Source organism: Pinus tabuliformis, chromosome 1_1 (genome assembly GCF_031772625.1).
Source record: "Pinus tabuliformis cultivar Carrire ecotype Pingquan chromosome 1_1, CPIR1, whole genome shotgun sequence".
Taxonomy (NCBI): Eukaryota; Viridiplantae; Streptophyta; class Pinopsida; order Pinales; family Pinaceae; genus Pinus; species Pinus tabuliformis.
The window spans coordinates 614,819,657-614,842,636 of record NC_142297.1 but is presented as its reverse complement, the minus strand read 5'-3'; positions in this window follow the sequence as shown (position 1 = coordinate 614,842,636).

The following is a 22,980-nucleotide window of genomic DNA, read 5'->3' as shown; positions in this document are numbered from 1 at the left end:
TTCTCTTACCATTACCTGCGGTCCCGCACCCCTTGGTCATGTTACCTGCGGACTTGCCTGCTCTGTCTCTAAAGGAGTGGGTGCGGACCCCTGTGAAAGTCAGAAAGGCACAAGTTTATTCTTAAAAACTCACTTTGAGTTCATTCTAGACGTTTCTAGAAGGAATCTTGATGTGGTTGGTTCGCTCCTAGGTGGTTCATGCATCCCATAACTAAAGGAGCTAACCCCTTGATAAGAGGAACTTATCCCTTTGAAGGAGGGCTTTATCCCTTTGAAGGTGGACCTAGTAACTTCCCTCCTCTGCACTATAAATTAAGGAACTGGGCTGGTTGCTAGGGAGGTTAGAAGCTGAATATTTTTTAGGGTAAATGTTGTTGGAATTGAGACTTCCTAGTTAAGCTTGAGAGGAGAGATTACATACCTTTTGGCTTCTTTGGGAAGAGAGTGAAACTTGTCAAAGTAGAGGAGATTCTTGCTGGACACTGGAAGGAGCTTGTACAACATCAAGGCACCAAGGTCGTAAAGTTCTTCTTTGATTAAAGTTAATACAATCCGATTCATTTTTCTCAATAAATTGTCTTCTATGATTTATTTCATGAATTCCTTGATCATCATGATAAATATGCTTTATTATATTGGCTTTTCAGGTGCTATTTAATATGTGTGCTTGTTTGTGTTTGCATATTCTTTAAGAGGGAGCTCATTTGGATCAACAGAGCGTGGCTTCCACAAACTAGCACTGGACCCGAGGTAGGCCTAAAACATCTACTAGCCTTTATTTATAAATCGCATATTTAGAGAAAGATAGAATTTGTTTGGTTTTCTTGTGGCTAGATATCCATAGATACTATGGAGGTCGGTTTTGTCCGCAAGAACGACTTATCCGGCCGACACATCCCTTGGCGAGGAGAAAAACTTTGGGAGGGTAAACTATTGATGAGCATACCTCTGTTGCAAACCATTCCTCCAGTGTTTTGATATTAAATTTCCAGCCTTGCGTTCTATCGACCAAAGTTTTGTCTGTCATCATCACTTCACAAGGTGAATCTCAAATGGGTTTCCTTCCTTTTAAAGAACTTATCTTGTTCTTACCTTGCTCCCTAGCTTGAATACCTAGAATGGTTATGGGGACCTTCACTATTATGGCCTTCTTGTGTCATCTCCTACTAAACTCCTAGAAATTAATGCCCTCTCATACACTATTTGGGACTGGAGGGTTTGGAGGAGGGATCATATTCTTTATCACTTGCGACCCAGTGAGGGTTTGATGTGAGAGGTTTTGCAAAGGTCAGAACAAATATTGTAGATATTTGGTCCTTGCCTCCTCTTGAGAGACTGAACTAAATGACAAGATTTCCAACAAATGATAAAAAGAGGATCCTTCCATTGTCCTTCTCCTAGCGTTCCAGGTTGGCTATTAACTCCTTCGCATCTTTGAAAATGGGACTTCTCTCAAGGCTCTCCACCTCATAATACACAATGGGATCCATGTCTTAGCTGGAACTTAATCTACGGTGCCAAATTGAAATATGTCAGACCCACCTAATCTTTAAAGTGCCTTGGAATAATTAATCCCAAATTCTTCGCTGCATAGAAAATAAAAATAGCTAAATCCAAACCCCTTTGACTCCCTACTACCCAAGAAGCATGTGAAAGAAAACTGCAATGTGACAAGTGAAAGGTTAAGCAAATATACTGAGGGGAAGAGGAGCTTCCCCTCTGGGTTTCTCCAAACCCTAGCCCATATCCACCATGCTCAGACCTCCACCGCCCTCCTAAAAATAACACTAATGTGGTTAGATATGTATTTTTAGAAAAGATAAATGTTTTGATAATAATGGGTTTAAATCATAATACAAAGGATAATAATAATATTAATTAATTGATCCAAAATCTATGACTTCATTTTAAATGATTTAAAGTGGGATTTTACTTATCATAAATTCAAAAAAAATAATAATGAGTAATTAAGAAGTATAACTAAGAAATGTACTATTCTAGATCCATCTTAACCCTAGATCTATTAGGTGTCGAGAGGGATCAAATATCTCGAGGTGAAAACCTCTTTTTTGAATGCAAAACTTGAGGAAAGGTTTGCACCTCAGGATGTTTTATCCCTCTTAGAGCTTGATAGATCGAGGGTTAAGATGGATATAGGATGGTTATATAATACTATATAATATCTACATTTGTCTTTATGTGTCTCTTTCTTATTCCATCTCTCTCCCCCCTTCATCTTTATGTCTATCTCCCTCCCTCTCTCCTTCTCTCTCTCCTCCTCCCTCTCTCCCCAGCCTTTTTCTCTCTTCCCCAACTCTCTCTCTCTACTTATCCCCCCTCTCTATATCTCTCTATTTTTCCCTTTGTCTCCCCCCACCATCTATATCTATATCTCCATCCATCTCTCCTTTATGTCTCTATGTCATGTACCCAAACACACACACATATACTTTCTCTCTCCATATCTATCTCTCTTACCCCCTACCTCTATCTATCTGTTATTCCCTCTCTCCCCCCTCCAACTATATCTCTATCTCCCTCTTTCTCTCCTTATTTTCCTCTCTATCTCACCCCCTAAACATACACACATTCTCTCCATATCTATCTCTCTCTCTCTCCCTCTCCCTCTCCCCCTCTCTCCTTGTCTCTCTCTCTCTCTCTCTCTCGCTATCCTCTCTCCCTCACTCTCTCTCTATCTCTCCCTTGTCTCTCCATCTCTCTTTTCACCTTTCTCTCTTTATGTCTTTCTTCTTCCCTCCCTCTCTCTGCCCTGCAACTCCCTCTCTCTCTTTCTTTCTTTTTGACCCCCCTCTGTCTTTCCCCATCTCTCTCTCTCTCTCTACCTTCCAACTCTATCACTATTTCCCTCCCTCTCTCCTTATCTCTCTCCCCTCCATTTGTGTCTACCTCTGTCTTTGTTCTTTCCTCCATCTCCTCCCCTCCAACTCTATCTCTCCCTCCCTCCCTCTATCCTTCTCTCTCCCCCCTCTCTCTCCCCCCCTCTCTCCCTCCCCATCACACTCTTTGTCCCCTCACCCTTCCCCCATCTCTTTCTTAAATTTGATCCCATTGTATTGTATTTAATAAAGTATATAAGTTAAAAAAATAACTCAATTGGTTGTAAATATTAAACCTATACTTTGGATCAATCATGTCAAATATTACAATAATAAAAAACTTAAAAGAATCATGCACTATCTTTCCTCTCATCACTTGGATCTTTAGTTAATATGGATATATGCTAGTTCTTAATAATATTATTTATATTATGTAAATTTCACATCTCTATATATAAAAGTGTTCTCATTTTTAATTTTATTAAAACCTTGATTTATTTTCTATTGGAATATTTTTAGTAATTGTGAAGATAGAGGGTTTATATATATCTCAAAATTAATTATAACCCTTTTGATATGGATATATGCTAGTTCTTAATAATATTATTTATATTATATAAATTTCACATTTCTATATATAAAAGTGTTCTCATTTTTAATTTTATTAAAACCTTGATTTATTTTCTATTGGAATATTTTTAGTAATGGTGAAGATAGAGGGTTTAGATATATCTCAAAATTAATTATAACCCTTTTGATTTTAGATCTAATAAAAAATTGTTATAAGATTAAAGTAAACAAAAATATTAATAAAATGTTTTGATTGTGAAATAACTTAGGGTTTTTGGGCATGTGGTATTGATAAGCTAGACTGTTGGTCCATGATATTGTAACAAAGTCTATTTAAAAGTTAATAATATCCATGGTAAAGTGGGGATGAATATCCATGCTTAAGAATCCTGTCATATTGTTATAAATATATTGATCGTGAAACAAGTTATTGTTTTTGGGCATGTGGTATTGATAAACCATGGTATTGGCCCGTATTGCAACAATGCCTATTTACAAGTTAATAATTCCACCGTAAAGTGAGGGTGAATTTCCATGGTTAAAAAACTTGTCGTATTGTAAGTATTAAGTTTTTATGTGCTTATTAATTAAATTTAAATATGGTTATGGAATCAATATTTTAATTTATAACTACTAATATGATATATTTCTTAACGTGATATGTATATGATGATTTTCTTTTATCTAAAAAATTAAATTTTACTATTTGAAACTTTTCATTATTAATTGAGCCAACATTTAAATATTTACACTCATCCAACTAATAGGATCTATATTACTTTTTAATTATTTATTATTAATTTAGTGCACTCATCCTGGAATTTATATTACTTTTGTCTTTTTTATTTATTACTTTTAATTTTTTTATTATTAATTGAGTGAACATTTAAATGTTTACTCTCATCCCTGATATGGGATCTATATTATTTTTCACTTTTTATTCTTTAATTTACCCAACACTTAAAAATGTTCACAAACTTTCTTACATTACACCTACACATCTCCCTTATGTTAGGTTAGGATCTATATTACTTTTAATTTTTTATTATTAATTTAGTACACTCATCCCCGAATTTATATTACTTTTAACTTTTTTATTTGTTACTTTTAATTTTTTATTATTAATTGAGTGAAGATTTAAATGTTTATTCTCATCCCCGATATGGGATCTATAATATTTTTCACTTTTTATTCTTTAATTTTCCTGACACTTAAAAATGTTCACAAACTTTCTTACATTACACCTACACATCTCCCTTATATTGGTTGTAGAGTGCCTCTTAGCGCAATCACAAAAAGAAATTCATAGAGGCACAACTTGATAACAAAGTTCAACCAATCTATGCCTGCTCAATTGAGCAATTGCTCTATTATTATAATGTGAAGAATTTCATGTGCTATATTACATTACTATGGAACTCAATCTTGCATTACCAGTTCCTAGTCTTACCGTTTGGATTGACAAATGCCTCTAGAGTCTTCATGAGGTTCACAAATGATGTATTCACAAATTATTTGGATAAGTTTGTGCTCATACTTAATGAAATCCCAATCTATTCTAGGAATGAAGTGGAGAAATTATTATTTTTTTCTACGTAAAGACTGAGCTAATATATTAAGAAAAAGAAAATATTTACAGAGAGAGGAACAAGCCTCTGAGGATGAATAACTTCACCCTCCATCTAAAAAGCAGTACAGGTGCACAAGGCTACCTGATTTACAAAGATAGATGCAATAGAAATGAGCATGGACAAAACAGCAGCATTTAGTCCTCTGACTTACAAGAGAAATTCCTCCAAAAAGAACAACAACAGCATAATCGTAGAACCAAAGAGCCTTTGCATGCCTCTCGCACCTTGCTGCTGAATTCATTGTGGCATTAGAGGGTAGGATGACAGGGGATTCCAGAGATCTGGAATCACTGCGAAATCTGGGCATACCGCTACCCTTAAAGCAAAAACTGGGCATCTCGGAAAGAAAGAGACCCCTCCAAAACTCCAAAACCAAATCACTGTGCAGCAACAAAAACAGCAAATTTAGCCTTCGAAGGCTCACCTTATGCTTTGTTGTCAAATTCTGGTGTATTTTCATCTTCGTTCACTGGCTGACGGGAACCCGGCGGGAATGCTGGCGGTTGAAGCGGCCCCAGAACACGAGCATGCTCCTCAGGGTTGACTACGCCTGGAGGAGGATTATCATTACCAATTTCCGCCCTCTCTTGAGTAATGCCAGCCTGAGCCAGCTCCCCAGCATCTTCCTCCTGGCTATCTGAATCTTCATCATCTTCCTCAGTCGCAATAACAGTGATTAGCAAAGACACCTTCGATCTCTTTTTCCGGCATCTGAAAGTGAAACTAGAGGTATGCATTTGACTATCTTGCTCGTCCGATTCCTCTGACGGAGAAGACGGAGGCGCAGCCATAGCCAATGGTGGAATTTCCCTTGCCTGGACCTCCTCCCTTCTGCTAATACCCCAGACACCGCCTCTGCGCGGGACTCCACGCTGTCTCGGCGCCATGAACCTTGAAACGTGAGGGCGATTGACGATGTGAAACCGAATTTCCCCACACAGAACTTGAGCTCCCCGAACCACACTATTTGAAAGCTGAACCCGGTTATGAGTTCTTGGCTTAGAGCGATAGAGCGCCCCCTGAGCAGAGGTGTGGCCTCTGCCTCCGCTCACAACTCCAGAAATCGCACCCTCTCCTCTTTGCTCAGAGCAGAGCATGAAAATACCACAGACATTCTCATTCTGGCACAGATGCGCATTTATGTAGTTCCCTATGCTGAACTCTCTGGAGGCCTCCATTACGAAACCCAACAACCTTGCGTACAGAACCGTTAAGTTCACTCGCTCGAAGCCATCTCCTCTCTGCATAATCTTCACCTCGGCCTTTAATGGCATTAAAGTATGGCAGAGCCACCTGGTGTGGCCGTCCTGCCAGGTTTCAAAGTCATGCCAGCTGCCCATTGCTGGTAAACATATTGCCACCCGCATCCGGGTGAGAATCATCTTGTAGTTGCAAATCTCTGTCTAACAGTGCTTGGAAGGTGGATAGCTGATCTGTCGACAGTATATCATATAGAGGGCCAACTGAAAGGTCGTTTTCGCTTTCCACTCCCAGATTAGCAAGGAAATCAGCTGGCTTATTCCCATCCCTCTTTATGTGTTGGAATGAAACTGCTTTGTTCTCTTGCAACCAATGTTGAATTTGTTCCAGTCTAGATGCCAAACGCCAGCTACTGCTGATTTTATGAACTTGGGAGCCCTGTTGGAGTTTTAAGGCCATGTTTATTAGGAGTTGGGAGTCCCCTTCCACTATCAGTGGGAGATAATTACCCTGCTGCGCCAGAGTAAGACCTTTCCATAAAGCCTCCAGTTCCGCCGCATTGTTAGTATTCCACCCAATAGTACCATGATAGATGAGAAGGGATTTACCCTTATGGTCTCTGATAATGCCACCGTAACCTGTCTGACCCGGATTACCTTTCGATGCGCCATCGAAGTTCAGATGGAACACATTGATGGGAGGTGGCTTCCACTTTACTGAATCAGTTTGGTGCTTTGCTGAGCTATCCTTGACAGGAATCTGATCTTGTATCGTTATCTGCCAGTTGTTCCAGATAGCCAGTTCCTGAGATTGCTTTGGGTAGTCATCTTGGGACCATTTCTTTGTGGTGAGAGTTTCTCTGATATTGTTATGAATTCCTTTCCATACCTGCTCCAGTGTCATTGTTTGACCTTTGAAGATCCTCCTGTTCCTTTCCTTCCAGATATTCCACATCACGAAACCCGGTATAGTTTGCCAAAGGATGTTTAGAATTTTGCACTCGTATGGTGATTGAGGCCATTGACTTATTGTATTTTTGATATCCCCCAGAACTCTACCTTCCTTTTGACATCGAAATGCCACCTTTTCCCAGATCTTTCTGCTCATCTGGCACGTCTGCATTAGGTGTAAGGCGGTTTCTTCTTCCTGATTACATATAAGGCATATGGAAGGACCGAAGAATCCCCTTCTTCTGAGATTATCCCAGGTTAGTATTCTATTATATGAAAGGAGCCAGAGAAAGGTGGATACCTTCGGCCATATTGGGGGTTTCCATATTTTGCTCCATATCTGATCTTTGACCATTCTGTCTTTTATGATGATCCTGTAGGCCTCCTTTGTGCTGAATGTACCCTTCTCTTCATAACCCCATCTCAATGTGTCCATGCCTGCTTGCTTTAATATCCTGCGTTTATTTAACTCGGTATTGAGAGTGAGTTGGTTGTGATTTGAGCTACGTGGAAGAATAAGGCTGGTTTCTTTCCACTCTCTCTGCTCTTGATTACTTTGTTCTTTCCAGCAATTGCTTATTTTCTCCTGCGGGGTGATCTCCCAATCCTGAATTGTATGCATACACTCCTTAAGATTTGGTAGCTGCTGCCAGGAGTCTTCCCAGAACCTGGCAGTTTCTGACATATTAACGATCATTTACTTGTTTCTGACATTCTTATCCTTTCTTCTAAGGGTAAGTTCCTTGAGTATTTTGCTGTCCAGAGACACGCCCAGGGGTATTGCAGTTTGAAAGCCACCGCCACCATATTTTCGCCCCCATGGTCATATTGCTTAGTTCTGGATCTCTGAGTCCTAATCCTCCTGCCAGCCTCGGAAGACAAACCTTTTCCCAACGAAGGAGAGCCCATTTTCTGTTTGGGCCAGAGCTGCCCCATAGGAAATTCCTCTGTAATTTTTTAATTGCCTTAAGAACCCATTTTGGCGCTGCTAAAATGGAAAATAAATACAACGGCATAGATTGCAGAACTGACTTGATAAGTACAATCCTACTGGCCATATTGAGCGATCTGTAGGTCCAAAGGAGTAATTTGGCTTCAAGTTTTTCAAGCAGGATTGTCCACGATGAATGCTTGAGGGCTGATGCGATAAGAGGAGCGCCTAGATAGGAGGAGGGCAGAGAAGCCTTGGAAAAGCCAAGAATACGCACTATGGCTCTTTGGGTATAGGGAGGGGTATTAAAGAAGAATACTTGGGATTTTGCATTATTTATGAGGGCTCCAGATGCTTTTGAGAAAGAGTCCAAAATGGATTTGAAAATGCGGGCTTCTTGAACAGAGGAGTGGCCGAATAACATATTATCATCAACAAATTGTTGATGAGAGACAACAGGGAGATGGTGGACGGCTATACCCTTGAGCTTATGCTCTTGAATGGCTGCTTTTATACTTCGCCCCAAACCTTCAGCCAGAATTACAAACAAAAAGGGGGACAAGGGATCTCCCTGCCTAATGCCCCGAGAAGGACGAAAGGTGGTAGAAGGAATCCCATTGATGAGGATAGAGAAGAATGAAGAAGAGATGAGACTACTTACCCATCTGACCCAAGGGGGAGCGAATCCAAAAGCCAGGAGGGTTTTTTGCAAATAATTCCAGCTAATACAATCGAATGCTTTTGAAAGATCGATTTTTAGGAGCATCCCCGGCTTTTTTAATTGTTTGAGAGAATGCAATATTTCATGGGTAAGGATAATCCCATCAGTTATTTGACGCCCTTCAACATACCCGGATTGCTCAGGAGAAATGATGAGGGGCAGCAAGGGCTTCAGCCTAAGAGCAATAACCTTTGAGACAATTTTATAAATGATATTACATAAAGCAATGGGTCGATACTTATCTGGAGTGCTTGATTCCGTAGACTTGGGAATTAAAGCTAGAAAGGTGGCATTCATGGCTGGATACATCCATCTGAGAGTCCTGGATTCCTCCACGACCTGCCATACTTCCCATTTTATTAGTTCCCAAAAATGCTGAAAGAAGTTCGACGTAAATCCATCTGGACCGGGAGCTTTCCCTGCCTTTAATTGGTTCACTGCTGTTTCTACCTCTTGGAGACTGATCGGTTTAAGAAGCAGAGTATTCTGATCTTCCGTGATTATTCTTGGTATGTGCCTGGTGATGTTCTCAATGGCTGCGGATCTGTTAATATTGGGTTCTTGAGTCATCTGTTTGAAGTAGTTCACAAACTCCTTTTCTATTCCTTCATGATCTTCGATTTTGATTCCTTGCTCATTAGTTACAGAGGATATTTGGTTGATCATACGCCTTTGGACTGTTGTTTTGTGAAAGAATTTTGTATTCTTTTCACCTTCCTTCAGCCACCTAATCCTTGACTTCTGCCTCCACAGTGTCTCTTCCTGCAGCTCTCTTTCTAGAATTTGCTTTTCAATTACTTGTTCTTGTAGAGTCAATTCCTCGGATCGGCCATGAGAAATGATTCTTTGTTGGGTATCCTTCATTTTTTGAAGTAGGATTTCTTTTGATTTGAAGATATTTCCAAATGTAGATTTATTCCAACGTTTTATTTCCTCTTTGAGATACTTCAGCTTCTTTTGAAATAAGGCCATTCTTGTCCCCTCCGTTGCTCTAAAGCTTGCCCAGGTTGTCTTTATGAATTCATGGAAGTCCGGATGTGTTAACCAGAAAGCTTCAAATCTGAATGGCCTCCTTAAACTCTGGCCTGGTCTACTCCAGTTTAAGGCAATGGGCCAGTGGTCCGATCCTGAATACGGTAGGATTGAGGCTGTAAATTCTCCACCCATGTACACTGCATTATCAGAGATTAGGAATCGATCCAGTCGCGAAGCCACCTGCATCGGTTCCGTCCTCTTGTTGTCCCAGGTATATATGCCATTTTCTGTAGGAAGATCAATCATCCAATTGTCTTGAATGAAATCTTTAAGTAGAGTACCATCTCTGTTTATTCTGCAACGTCCTCCTCTCTTTTCCTCCAGATTTGCAATCATATTATAATCTCCGCCTGAGATCCATAGCGGGTACATTCTGTTTACATTAAGTTGTGTTAATGCATCCAAAATATCAGCTTTTTGTTGGGTTTCTTGTGGGAAGTATACATTTGTAATATGCCCAGCAATATTTGTGCCTTGCAGATGAAACTTGGCTTGAATGAAGTTTCTATTTGCATGAATATTGTCCAGCTGTATCACCCTTGCGTCCCAGAGGATTGCCAAACCTCCTGAAGCGCCCTGTGCTTCCACTGCTGTGACTTGCCCCGCCGGCCACGCCTTAGCTGCTACTTTTTCTAGAACTACTTGTTTACATTTTGTCTCTTGCAGGAAAAGAATTGCTGGTTTTTCCTCCATTATCATGTTTTTGAGAAGTCTACCTTTCTTCTGGCCGTTAAGCCCTCGAATGTTCCATGATATCAATTTCATTGGGAATGTTTGGGGTGGATGTTAAAATACCTGGTAAGCTGGGCGTATCTGCCTGAATTGACAAGGACTTCTCCAACCTTGATGGTTCTCTCCAGAGCAGACTTTCTTCCACGCTTTTTGATGTCTTTTGAAATAAACGTCCCATCCCATTGGCTGCCTGTTTGCACCCCTAGTGAATATTTCTTCTGGGCTTTATGCAAAACCGCGCCAGTTTGTCCACTTGTGCTGCAGTTATCTTGTCGAAATTCTTAGTTTTACACGCGGCCTCCAAACCAAGAATGTCCAGTTCTCCTATATCAAATGTTTCTGTATCCTCATCCATATTTTTGACTTCTTGATGGCTTGCTTCTTCTTCCCGTGCTTGTACTGAAACTGGATCCGTTGTGTCTATCTCCATCTCTGGTTGGCTCCAGCTTTTCATTTTGGTGCTTTGGATGTTACTGTCCTGTACCTCGCTTTTTCCTTTCGATGACTCTTTGGGATCCTCCGACATGTTCGGATTTGATATACGCTCAGATGACATAGGATTTTGGACTGGTTGCTCTTCCTCAGCTAAAGCAGCAAAGCTATTACTCGTTGAAGGCTTTGTAGGATCCTTCGTGACCTGCCTGTTCTGAGACGGTTGTTTCTTATTTCCTCTTCTGCGGTTCGCTACTCTGGTGAACCCCTCGATCGATTGCTTGTCCTGATCTTGTTCCGTGGGCTTATTATTTAACGGGCAATCTCGGAACAGGTGCCCTAAGGCATGGCATCTTCTACACCTAAAGGGAACATGTTCATAGTCTATTAACTGGATCCATTCTTCATCCTCATGAGTAAGTTTTACCTTATCAGGCAGGGGTTCCTTTAGGTCCATGTAGACGCAGATCCGGGCATATGAGGTATACTTCTTCATTTTCGTTTCTTCTGCAACCTTGACAAAATCCCCCAGAACCTTCCCAATCTCCTTAAGCGATTCTTCTTCCCAGTATTCCCATGGCAATGAGTATAACCTGATCCAAACTGGTGCCCAGCTCAGATCCTCCTTGTCTGGGTTAAACTTTGCTACCCATTCTCTAAGGAATAGACCCGCTGAGTTAAAGAAATAAGGTCCGTTCTCAAAGACTCTGTTTCTGTCCTCCAGGCAGTTGAAAACTGCTGTAAAGAAACCTTTTGGGCCTAAATGCAGGGATATATGCCCTTTCGGGTGCCATTTGATGTTAATCCATGTCCTCAGGGCTCTCTCATTTGGCCAAATGCCTATAAATTTGCCAATGAGGGCGTGATCCTTCATATATTGGATTCTTGCATTGATCCTGTGACTGGGGAACTCCACTGTTGGCGTATGCTTAGCAACAGACTTGCATGTAGATGATCTCACTCTCTGATCCTCTGGCTGAGCCTGATCTGTCTGCTTGTCCGGCGTACCTTCATTTTCGTTTTCATTTGTTCTCTGTTCCTGCCCAGAATCGGATTGCTTTTCGGGCTGCCTTTCATCGTTTGGGGAATCCCCTTCTGCCCCCTGGCGGGGGTTCATTTCCTCTGCTGCCAACGTTCTGCGATCGTGCTGCGCAGCGCTGCCGCCTTGGGGTGGGCAACTGCCCCTGCAGTCCGCCTGCCGCTGCAGGTCTGCAGCAAACCCTAGCCGCTATACCCTGCTTCTCTGCTCATCTTCCTCCGTTCGCCGCTCTGAAGTGGAGAAATTATTAAAGAATAACATTTTTACCTATTAACCAGATTAATTAAGGGGATACAAATCCCGCGCCAGTTGCCTGAATTAAATATAAGATATACACAATTTGTTTCTACTCAATGGAATTAGTAAAAGCATTATTACCTACCATACCTAGTAGAATTATAACTCGAGCAATACTTCAAGGTTATCACTAGCTCTAGGAAGATTGTGGCATTGATCTCAGGCTCTTCCCACTCTTGATATCCTTGAAAAGTGTTAACAATTACCTTAGTTTTCCATTACTACACCTCCTGTCTCTCAGAACAAAACTATCTTGGCTTGCACACTATCCACAAACAACTCCCTGGCACATTAGTAAAGTACATAATATTATATTGAACCATTCCTCTCCATCCTTGGGTTGGTAAAGAATGGCTTTAAAATCCATTGTTCCTCAATTTTCACAAGGAAAATAAACCCCATAAGAGCAATAATGTCAAGCTTTCTAATCAAATTACGTCCCTTTGGTACACTAGTTAAGGTGTAGATATTATGTTTAACATGTCCTAGGTTCCATTCCCAAGTTTCCCATTATTCCACCCTAACCTTTTGGTCCTAGTTCAAAACTATGTTGTGCATGGAATAACATTGTAAAAGAAGTATTATCGACAATTTTGTCAAGCAATAAATTGTTTGTGTGATGGCAAAGGCACTTGGTTATGTTCAATCCCAACCTAGGTTTAATCTTGGTTTTCCCATTGTTCAACAACTTTAGTTTCTAATTGTTGTAATAAAATAATAAACCATTAATAGTGTTTCAATATTCAGCCTTGCTGTCTCAGGTTTGATTCTGCAAATCATTTATATTTTTCAGGTCGCTCATTAAAATAATTGCAAATATATGATTACTCACACACTCTATCAAGTGATTCCATTGGTAAAGTCATTGAATCATCAGTGAATAGGGGAGTCGATCTGTGACTGGTCCAATTTGGGCTTATTAGATAAAAAAAAATTTAAATATAGGTGCTTTTGGTTGTATACGAAAGGACCTGTGGTGGCATATTGATAATGTGACTAGATTGGTTTCGTTGAGCTTGTGGGGTCGACCCCTGTTGTTGCAATTTATTACCATTGAACAACAACAACAAAAAAATTTAAATATCTAGTCGGGTAGCATCGTTATGACAAACTGCTAATGATGTAATTTTAAGGCCATTGGTTTGTTGCACATAGTTTATGGGTTGAAATCACCTCCACAATTTTTTTCCCCACTGATCGAAACTTCCTAGCCAATTGAAGGATTCCACATGGTAGATTCAGATTGGACCATGTTTCTTGGCCACTTCAATAGTGCCACATCATTATACCATGTCAGCATGTCATGTCACCATTTTAATTTTTCTCTATAGTACGATTAGAGTGGATTTCCAGGGCATGGGATAGCCAGGTCACAGGAGAAAGATTATGCCATCAGGGTCTTGGGGGCGTTTTGAGGTGTTTTAAGAGGTCCGACGATGTTCGCTTGAAATTTTCCACCATCAAGAGCAGTTCAATGCATTTTCTTTTGGTTCCATTGCATTATGGTGATTCTTGTTATTATCGAGCATAAATTATTAATTATGCTTAAGGTGGCATTTTGAAAGGAATATCTGATGGAACACCATGGTGTAATAGCTCGTTGAAACATAACGAGAAGATATACAAGATGGGATGTTAAGGAGTTGCTTTCAATGTCCAAAGAGAGTATGGTGGGTGATTTACCATTTTCTCGGATTAAAAGTGACTTTAATTAGTCACTTAATTAATTTAAATAAAAAGGGGAAAATGATTAATCGGGGAAAAAGCTAAAAGTGACATAAGTAAATTAAAATTCCAAGTCACTCAGATGGAATCAAAAGCGGATCTTCTAGAATAGTAATAAAATAAGACACTTCTAGATGATTAGAGATCTATCTATTGGATCTTAAAAAGGAGGAGGAGATCATTTGGGACGTCTCAGATTTGAGCATTTGTCTTTGGTGTGGATTGGAGAATTTAGTTCTCTACCATAGTATCCCCAAGTTGAAAATCCTCAGGCAATTTAGTGAGAGTGGGCGAGAATCCATCTCTCCCCTTGGTGAGTTCATTCAAAATTCAGAAGTGTTGTCAACCGATCAGGCCCGCTACAACATTATTGTTGATATTTTGAGGACATCACATCAACTAATTTCAATAATTTGTACTAGCATGCTATTTCATATTCCATATTAATAAAAGAAGGCCGAGATTATCTACATATTTGTCTGGTTTATTCTTCCGCGGCAGATTATATTTTCCAATTTTTGTCGTTAATTTTATGGTGCAGTCTACGTTAATTATTTGTTAAAATTGACTATGTAAATTTTGGAGCAAGTTTATATTTTTTTGAAGCAATATTATGCAAAATTATCATTTGGAACATAATAGTGGTATGAGAGCTGGGTTTTCCTGGCCAATATGAGGGTTTAATTGCATATTAATTTCAGAGGAAAAACAAGAATTTAATTATTTCTTATAGGCATTATTAGATCTTGACAAGGTTCAGATTATTATCTCCTTCAAGGTTGCATATCAAGCGTTCAACGAAACTTCTCAAATAAGTTTTTCTAATTATTCAAGGGTTCTTCATTATTCAATCTTTATGGAATGAATGTTTTGGCCAAAATAAATTTTTTAAAAGGGCCAAATATTTAAAAGGCCCCATTATTATTTTGAAGGGCCAAGCTTAATATTTTATGAAGGATGGAGTATTAAATATTTTTTATTTATTAAAATAGGCCGAGAGAAAAATCATATAAAGGGGGTCGACTATTTTCAAGGTGAATAAATTTTTTTATAAAGCCAAAAGTCTTGGCCTGGGATATTGTTAAAAGGTCGGTAAGCGATTTTATTAAATATTCATTGATTTGAGGTTTTTAGACCATGATTATCAAAAGGTGCCACATTGAAAATTCATTTTATTTTCCGAAGGGGTCATTTATTATTTGCATTGGGCCACATAAAAAATTTCAACCCAAATTAAATATTGCGGAAAACCAAGAGCATATTCTGAGGAATTTTGGGAGCACTAAATTTTTTTTGAAACGCAACGGAAATAGTCATATTGCATCTCGATTGGATCGATTATTGATCCGTAGATGTTGGTTGGACAAAGGTATGGAGTGCAACACTTCTATTCTATCTCAAGCTGAGTCAGACCATAAAACAATCAGGATAAACTTATTCCCTGTTGAGAATCTGGGACCAATACCCTATACATCTAACCTGACTTAGATGAAAGAAGGAGGTGTTTTGGAGCTGATCGCTCAGGCCTGGAAAAGGTCGATCTCTGGTTCACCTTCTTATGTTTGGGAAAAAAACTAAAGGCAATAAAAAGAGAGTTAAGAAATTGGTTGAAGACAAAATATCAACCTCCAGGGTGGAAGAGACAAGAGTTGCAAAAGAGGCTAGAAGCTCATCAATGACAAATGGAAATGAAGAGGTAACTCCGAACCATTTAGAAGCAGAAGCGACCCTTACAAAAGAAATCTTTGTTGAAGGTAGAAAGGAAGAACAACATTGGAGGCTGAAATCCTGAAGTCTTTGGCTAAAGGAGGAAGATTGAAAATGCGTTGTAATAGGACTAGGAATAGGAGAAGTAGCAACTGGATTTTCTTGTAAAAGTTTCTTACCTTCAATCTTGACAGCACCTCTATAAATCCAAATCCCTGTTCCGTTGAAAAAACAACATGGGCATCAAAGTTAATTTAAAATTCAGCACCAAGGAAGGGTGAATACACCATTTGTTGGAAGCATCCATGTCTTCATTGCAAAGTTGCAAACCAAGCTACAATTTCTGAAGGGGTCGTGTTAAGAAGAATTTATAGTGCTTGGTCGTTGTGTTGCTAGCAACCTTATTGCAGGGGCTTCTATGGTATTTTATTGTCATTGTTTATATTGTTGTATTTCTCTAAGCCCTAAATCTGATGGTATTATTGGTTTGAAAAATTGACTAAGTAGAGATTTGGTTGTTGGCCCTGATTCATTGCCAAACTTAGATTGAATCTCTTCTTGGTTTGTTGATTGAGTGGAACAACTACAGCCTAATCTCGGCTTTTGCCCTTGCTATGAGGCGAGAACTTTCCACTCAATAGGAAGAATTAACCTATGAGTGGGAAAAGGTAGAGGTTTGGAAGTGGGGGATAAGTCAATTGCTTCCTCCTCAGCCCAACAACAATAGCTGGGAGATTCAGGCAACCCAACGAGTAAGCCTAACTTGTTGCCTTCCACCTCCTTGATAGAAGGATTTGAACTGTTGTGTTCTCTTATAGAGATCCTTAGAAACAACAAGCATCTTATCATTCATTCTACCTATACTTATTACAAATATATTTTACTTATCCTTTTGTACTCTTATTTTACTTCCTTCATGCTTATCTTTACTTATTGTACTCCTCTTCGTATTTGAATATAACTTATACCTCATTCAATTATTGACTCATAGACTAGGTATAACACTTAGAATAATGACTTATTAATTGACTATACTTCCTTATATCTCTTAACTAGTATGCATATATTGTATCGCACCCTAATTACCTATTATATTTAGATTAGGCCTTTTACCACACAGATGGGTATTAGGCAGGGTTTGAAACAGGTGGCACACCTAGCTTACCACCAGATCTAGTCTATTCTAAACTCCTTTGGGTGCTTTGCTTTATACATTTCAAATACCTTCTATAAGTCTTGTATTATTATTTATAATTTGTATTATATTGGTATTAATTCTATTCTTTCGATGATATTGATTTGGAGGGTTACCACATGGTCTTAGCACATAAGGTATCCACAATTGAATTCCATGAACGATAAATCATTAACTGATTGGAACCAGTGGGGATTGTGAAACTCTTCTCTTTAGATACGCCACTTCTACCATATTGATATATACCTCAAATTAATACATTTTTTTTGTACTTATCCTTTTGCACTTATATCTTACTTCCTTCTTTTAGCAGTTTACTTCTTGTACTAGTATTTCCATTTGTATCACTCTTATTTCATTCACTTATTTACCATTTCTCCTATATCTCACTCTTAGTTCCCCTACTAAGTGAGTTACTCGACTTCTAATCCTTTATTTACATATATTCCTATCTTGGATTATTAGTTTGACCTACCTTAACGAAATTGCCAACACCAAAGTCAACACCAAAGTCATAATATGGGACATAATTCATTATATGATTGAAGACATATATTCATTAGATAAGACAATAATTTATCCATTGTTGTAATGTCCTATGGCAAGCTAGTGGTTGTAGTAGAAGTTATTGGGCAAAGAAATGGAAGGGTTGTTTCCTTATGTGCAAAATTGTTGAAGCAAACTCCAAATCTGAGCATGACATTGAGGCTACCACCTTATACTACATACCAAGTTCCTTTCTTGTCATATTTATACTGTATAATTCCATTATCAAGCTATTATATGGTTTGTGCACCTTCCTACTTGTAGTAAAGGAAATTTGTAGCAATTATTTGTGAATCATGATATGATATTTAACATTGTATATCTATGCTCAAAAAACGAAATAAACAAGAAAACAATAACCAGAGTAGTGTGCCTTACACATGTTTGAAGAACTTCTCACTAAATACATCCATTAAAACTTAGAAAACATTCGCCTCATTATCACAAACTAAACATGGATGCAACCTTCACAAGCGTCCTTCATAAACTACCAACAACAAACAATAGACCCTTTTCAAAGGGGTTGCTTGCCATTCCATGGTTGGAACAACCATAGGAAGAGCATGAGATGGGACACAAACACTTTTCTCTAGTATAAATATGAAATTCATGAGGGTTAGAACCAAAGCCCTCCTCAAATTGGAAGAATTAGATTCACTCTTCTCCAAGGTGGGACAATCAGATGGGAAGATCTTAATTTGGGCTCTAAAACTAGCCATGCTTGCGCTAATAAAAAATAAGTTCTTGGAGTACCCTTGTGTAGGAGTCACACTTCTAGTTGTCTCATGTCTTAGTAGTATCATGATGCTAACTACACCTATACCCCATTATAATGATGAAATTGTGAGGATAATCTTCAAGCTGATAGTAGAGACTTTGCAAGACCACCAAAAAACCCTTCAAAACAACTTAAAAAACCACAAAACCAACCTAGAAAACTACAAAAAACCATCAAAAAAATCCTTCAAAACAATTTAGAAAACCACAAAACCAACCTAGAAAACCACAAAAAACCATAAAAAAGAACCCTTCAAAACAACTAAAAAACCGCAAAAATCAACCTAGAAAACGCTTCCAAAACCACCAAAAAAACTATAACTTAAGTTTAATTTTTTTCCCTTCCTTGCAATGTTTTGTTTATTAAATGCATATTTTCTAATTTTGAATGGTAAAAACGTTTTTTTGCTAATTATTCTAGGTTTTAAAGTCTTCTTTTTTAATTTTGTGAAATAAATTTTCGTTCTTTTTTGTTAATTTAAAATGCATTTTAAATTTCTAACAAATTTGACCGAAAATGTAACCCAAAGAACTCCAAAATAAAAAACAACGAAACTATAACATGATGAATATCACTACTCATGATGAACCTCTTTTTATAAAATAATAAATTTTATTTTATTTTATTATTTTAAATTTAAATTAATTTACATTTTAAATATTTTTTTAATAATAAATATAATACAATTTATATATATATATATATATATATATATATATATATATATATATATATCATGTCACTATATATAACAAAACATTTACCTTAATTATATATAAGATTTAACTATGTTTAATTATAACATAACATAATAACTATAACATAACTATATTTCACTATAACATCAATATTATATTTTTATATATAAAATATAACATATTATATATATATAATATATATATATATATATATGAACATAGGATAGCATGTTACAACATAACCATAACTATATAATTATAAATATAATTATACATATTTAACTATTATAACTTAGTTATAACATCACATCATTATATATTTATAGTTCTATATATATTGTTTATAACATAACATCAAATTATTTAACATGATATGTGTGTGTGCGCGCCTTAAAACTGCGTCAGCTTGACTAAAAGCATGTCTGAGGGAAATAGGTCAACGGCCCAAGACCCAAAGGCATCTGGTAGGAGTGAAAGCCTCCCCCCTTACGGACCACCAACGAGTTATTCCAGGGGGCGTGGTTTTGCTTGAATAACGGTGAAGAGAGAGCTTGTATTCGTGGTTAGTAGCCAGAGATGACTATCCTCATTGTTGGTTTGACAATTGAGTAATGATAGGTTTTCCCACCTTTGAAAAAACTATAACTAGATAGTTAATAATATAATTATATAACTAGATATATAATTTAACTATTATAACTATAACATCATATATATAAAACATGTTTCATGACATCACATCATGTAACATGTATTGTGCATACCTATAACATAATATAACTATAACATTTAACATAGCATAACTATTTAAAACATAACATATATATATGTGTGTGTGTGTGTTTCAACAATGCGTTATTGATAGATACATTAAATCCATCATGAAAAATGCATTTGGTCTAGTAAATAAAAACATTTAGAATCTTTTCTAATTTGTACCATATTGTCTCACTATGTAGTGTGTTGTGCTTGCACCTAGTACATGTCATGTGTCAAAATTAAACATTAAGAAATTAAAGTCTATTAGAGTATTTGGTTGGCATGAAATTTTATTAGTTTTATAAATATGTTTATTTCATTTTTTTACATATATATTTACATATTTATGCGCTATGAATAAAATGTATTATTTAGAAACAGGAAAAAGAGTGAAGGTAGATTTGATCACTTCTTTCTATTGAGTTTACATGGAACTCAATATTTTGGTTGATAAATTATCAAAAAATGGACTCTAAAGTTTAGGACTTTAGGCTAGATTATTCTGCTTGAGTTTAGAAATGGTTTTTTTGTCAACATTCTTTCTAAGTCAACATTTTTTTCTTGGATTAGTTTATATGTATTATATGTAATAGTTTTGTATTATATGTAATACTTTAGTCAACATTTTTTTTCTTGGATTAGTTTATATGTATTATATGTTTATATGTAATATGCAGAGGCATCCCATATACATGCCCCAACTATAGGCCATCACAGTGTGAGGGGATCTATTATACGTGGTTGGGCTCATGATAGATCACGTAGCCCACCCAGAGTTCACATTCCACTCATAGATCTTGCCTCTGATGCCAATCAGAGTGTCAGAGGAAGTGTTTCTGTCTCTGTTGATGATCATGCTACCTCTAGTGGACCTTCTTCACCTATTTCAGGTACACCTCCTACATTTTTAAATCCTCTTTAAACTTTGTGTTTATGTCTTGAAATTTTCTTAAATTTTGAAATTGTCTTCAACTAATGTGTTTGAATTTAATGTGTATGTTATTATGCTTCTAGTTTGTTAATTATATATGTTAAATTATGTTTAGGATTTGCAGGCCCTCAGTAGGCCAAAGCTGAGGATCAGAGTGAAACATATATCCCTCGTGGGACGATGCTACAACTCATATCACATTAGATAATGTTATGTCTAGACATACGTGGATAATAGAAGAGTTGTGTAATATCCTTGCCAGTTTACCGACTAGTCGTAGTTTTCTTTTGATGCTGGATAACATCAACAGGTTGATCAAGACATACTGGAGGTCGAGTCCACAGAGCCACCTTGCTTGTGTAATTTTGGATTTATGGGTGGCATGGTAGATGTAACGAAACAGATACACACAATAGAGTGTAGTTGGGCTATCTGTGTGTGGGGAGAGAAATTGAATCCATGGAATTGAATGAATGCTTGCAGAAGGTCATTGATGTAAGGATCTATCAATGACACTCCATATTTAGGGATCATAGAGGACCAGACAAGACCATTGTTCAGAGAACTTTCGAATCCACCGAGCAAGGAATCATTAAATTCATTAGCTCTGGAATCGAGGATGCAAGTCAAACAGGAAGTATTTAATCTTGGTCGCACAAAAGGATTAATACCAAACTGTATAAGGCCAATATGGATATACCAGAAGCCATTCTCAAGACCCCATTCTACATCTTCTCTATTGATTAAAGGAACTTGATAGACTTGTTGTGATAGAGAGATTGGAATGTTAACTGAAGTAAAACGGAAAAGACTGGCAACACGAAACTTAAACACATGCATATTATAAATCTTATCTACATCTATATCTAGAAGCATCCAGTTTGGTTGGGGATCAAACTCTTGAGTAATAACACAAATTTTATATAGAAAATCCTTATTATCTTTATTCAAAAGTTTGGACAACCATAACCATCGTTTATCATGTGCTTCTTTGTGTGGTTCAGAAAACTAATAACTTTGCTAGAGTCCATAATGATACAAGAGAAAGAATAAGAGACACTTACAAAAATTGCAAAATTGGTTGCAAACCTTGGTCTACCGCCTTCACGCCCAAACATGACCTCCTCTGGTATTCAAACGGGACTTATCACAGCGCACAACCTTCAACTTTCTCCTACAACATGTATACTCTTACTCCTCATTGGAACAAAATCAGAGTTTGGTCTCTATTTAAACAATCAAAATTAATAAATAAGGTTGAACCATCACTGCGAATATTAGGAAGAGACTCATCTTTGGCTTCTGCAGATGACATTTGACGAGCCCATTTGGAAAACAAACTGCTTTGAGATTGTGAACCTATGTTAGAACCTATAGTCCTTGGAGCTTTATGTGAGAAATTAAAAGACTCATTTATTTTATTTTTAAGTAAATCTAGCTTTTCCCTGGCTAGATTAGCTCCATTGACTAATTTCATCATATTTTCAGTATCATCAATTTCTTCAGAGATAACTTTCAAAGATAAACTTGAGGAACACTGAGAAGTTTTGAAATAAAAAAACTTTGGGCCTTCATTCTCAACTTCTTCATAATTAGGAGGAGATTTGGGTCTAGGCAGAGAACCTTGAAAACTAGACACAACTTTACTGATAACTCCTAATTGTGTAATAATATCTTTTAATTGTTCTTCTTGGGTATTCTGCTGAGCATGCATGGTATCATATGTCTGGTGAATCATTTTCACATGCTCCTTGACTTCTAGAACATCTTTGGCCAAATCATCCAAATTTTGTGCCAAACATACATATTGGTAATTATTATAATTGAGCAACTTGACTGACTCCTTGAGCTCTTCCTCTGTAGGTGATCTGTAATGCAAGAATTGTATATTTCTATAGATGGAACCATTCCTGAATTTTGGAGGAACATTTGTTGGCTCTAAATTTCTTTCAGGAAGTATGGTTATGTTTCTAGCCTTTTCCCTGGGCAGACTATAAATTTTTATTTAAGAAATAGAGATCATGACACAATCAGAACAATCAGAGTGTTGGCCATGGTGTGACTGAGAACTGGATGGAACATCAATAGATTGGTACTTCTTCTTTGTATTTTTTGTATTATCCTGACAGTATAAACAGGAGTGTGAAGGACATAAGTTATGCATTTGTACATGGCTACGAAGATTGGTAGTAGGAATAGAGGAAACTAACAACCTAGGATAAATAAGACTTTTATCAAGTTTGGTAGATAGACTACGACTATTTCA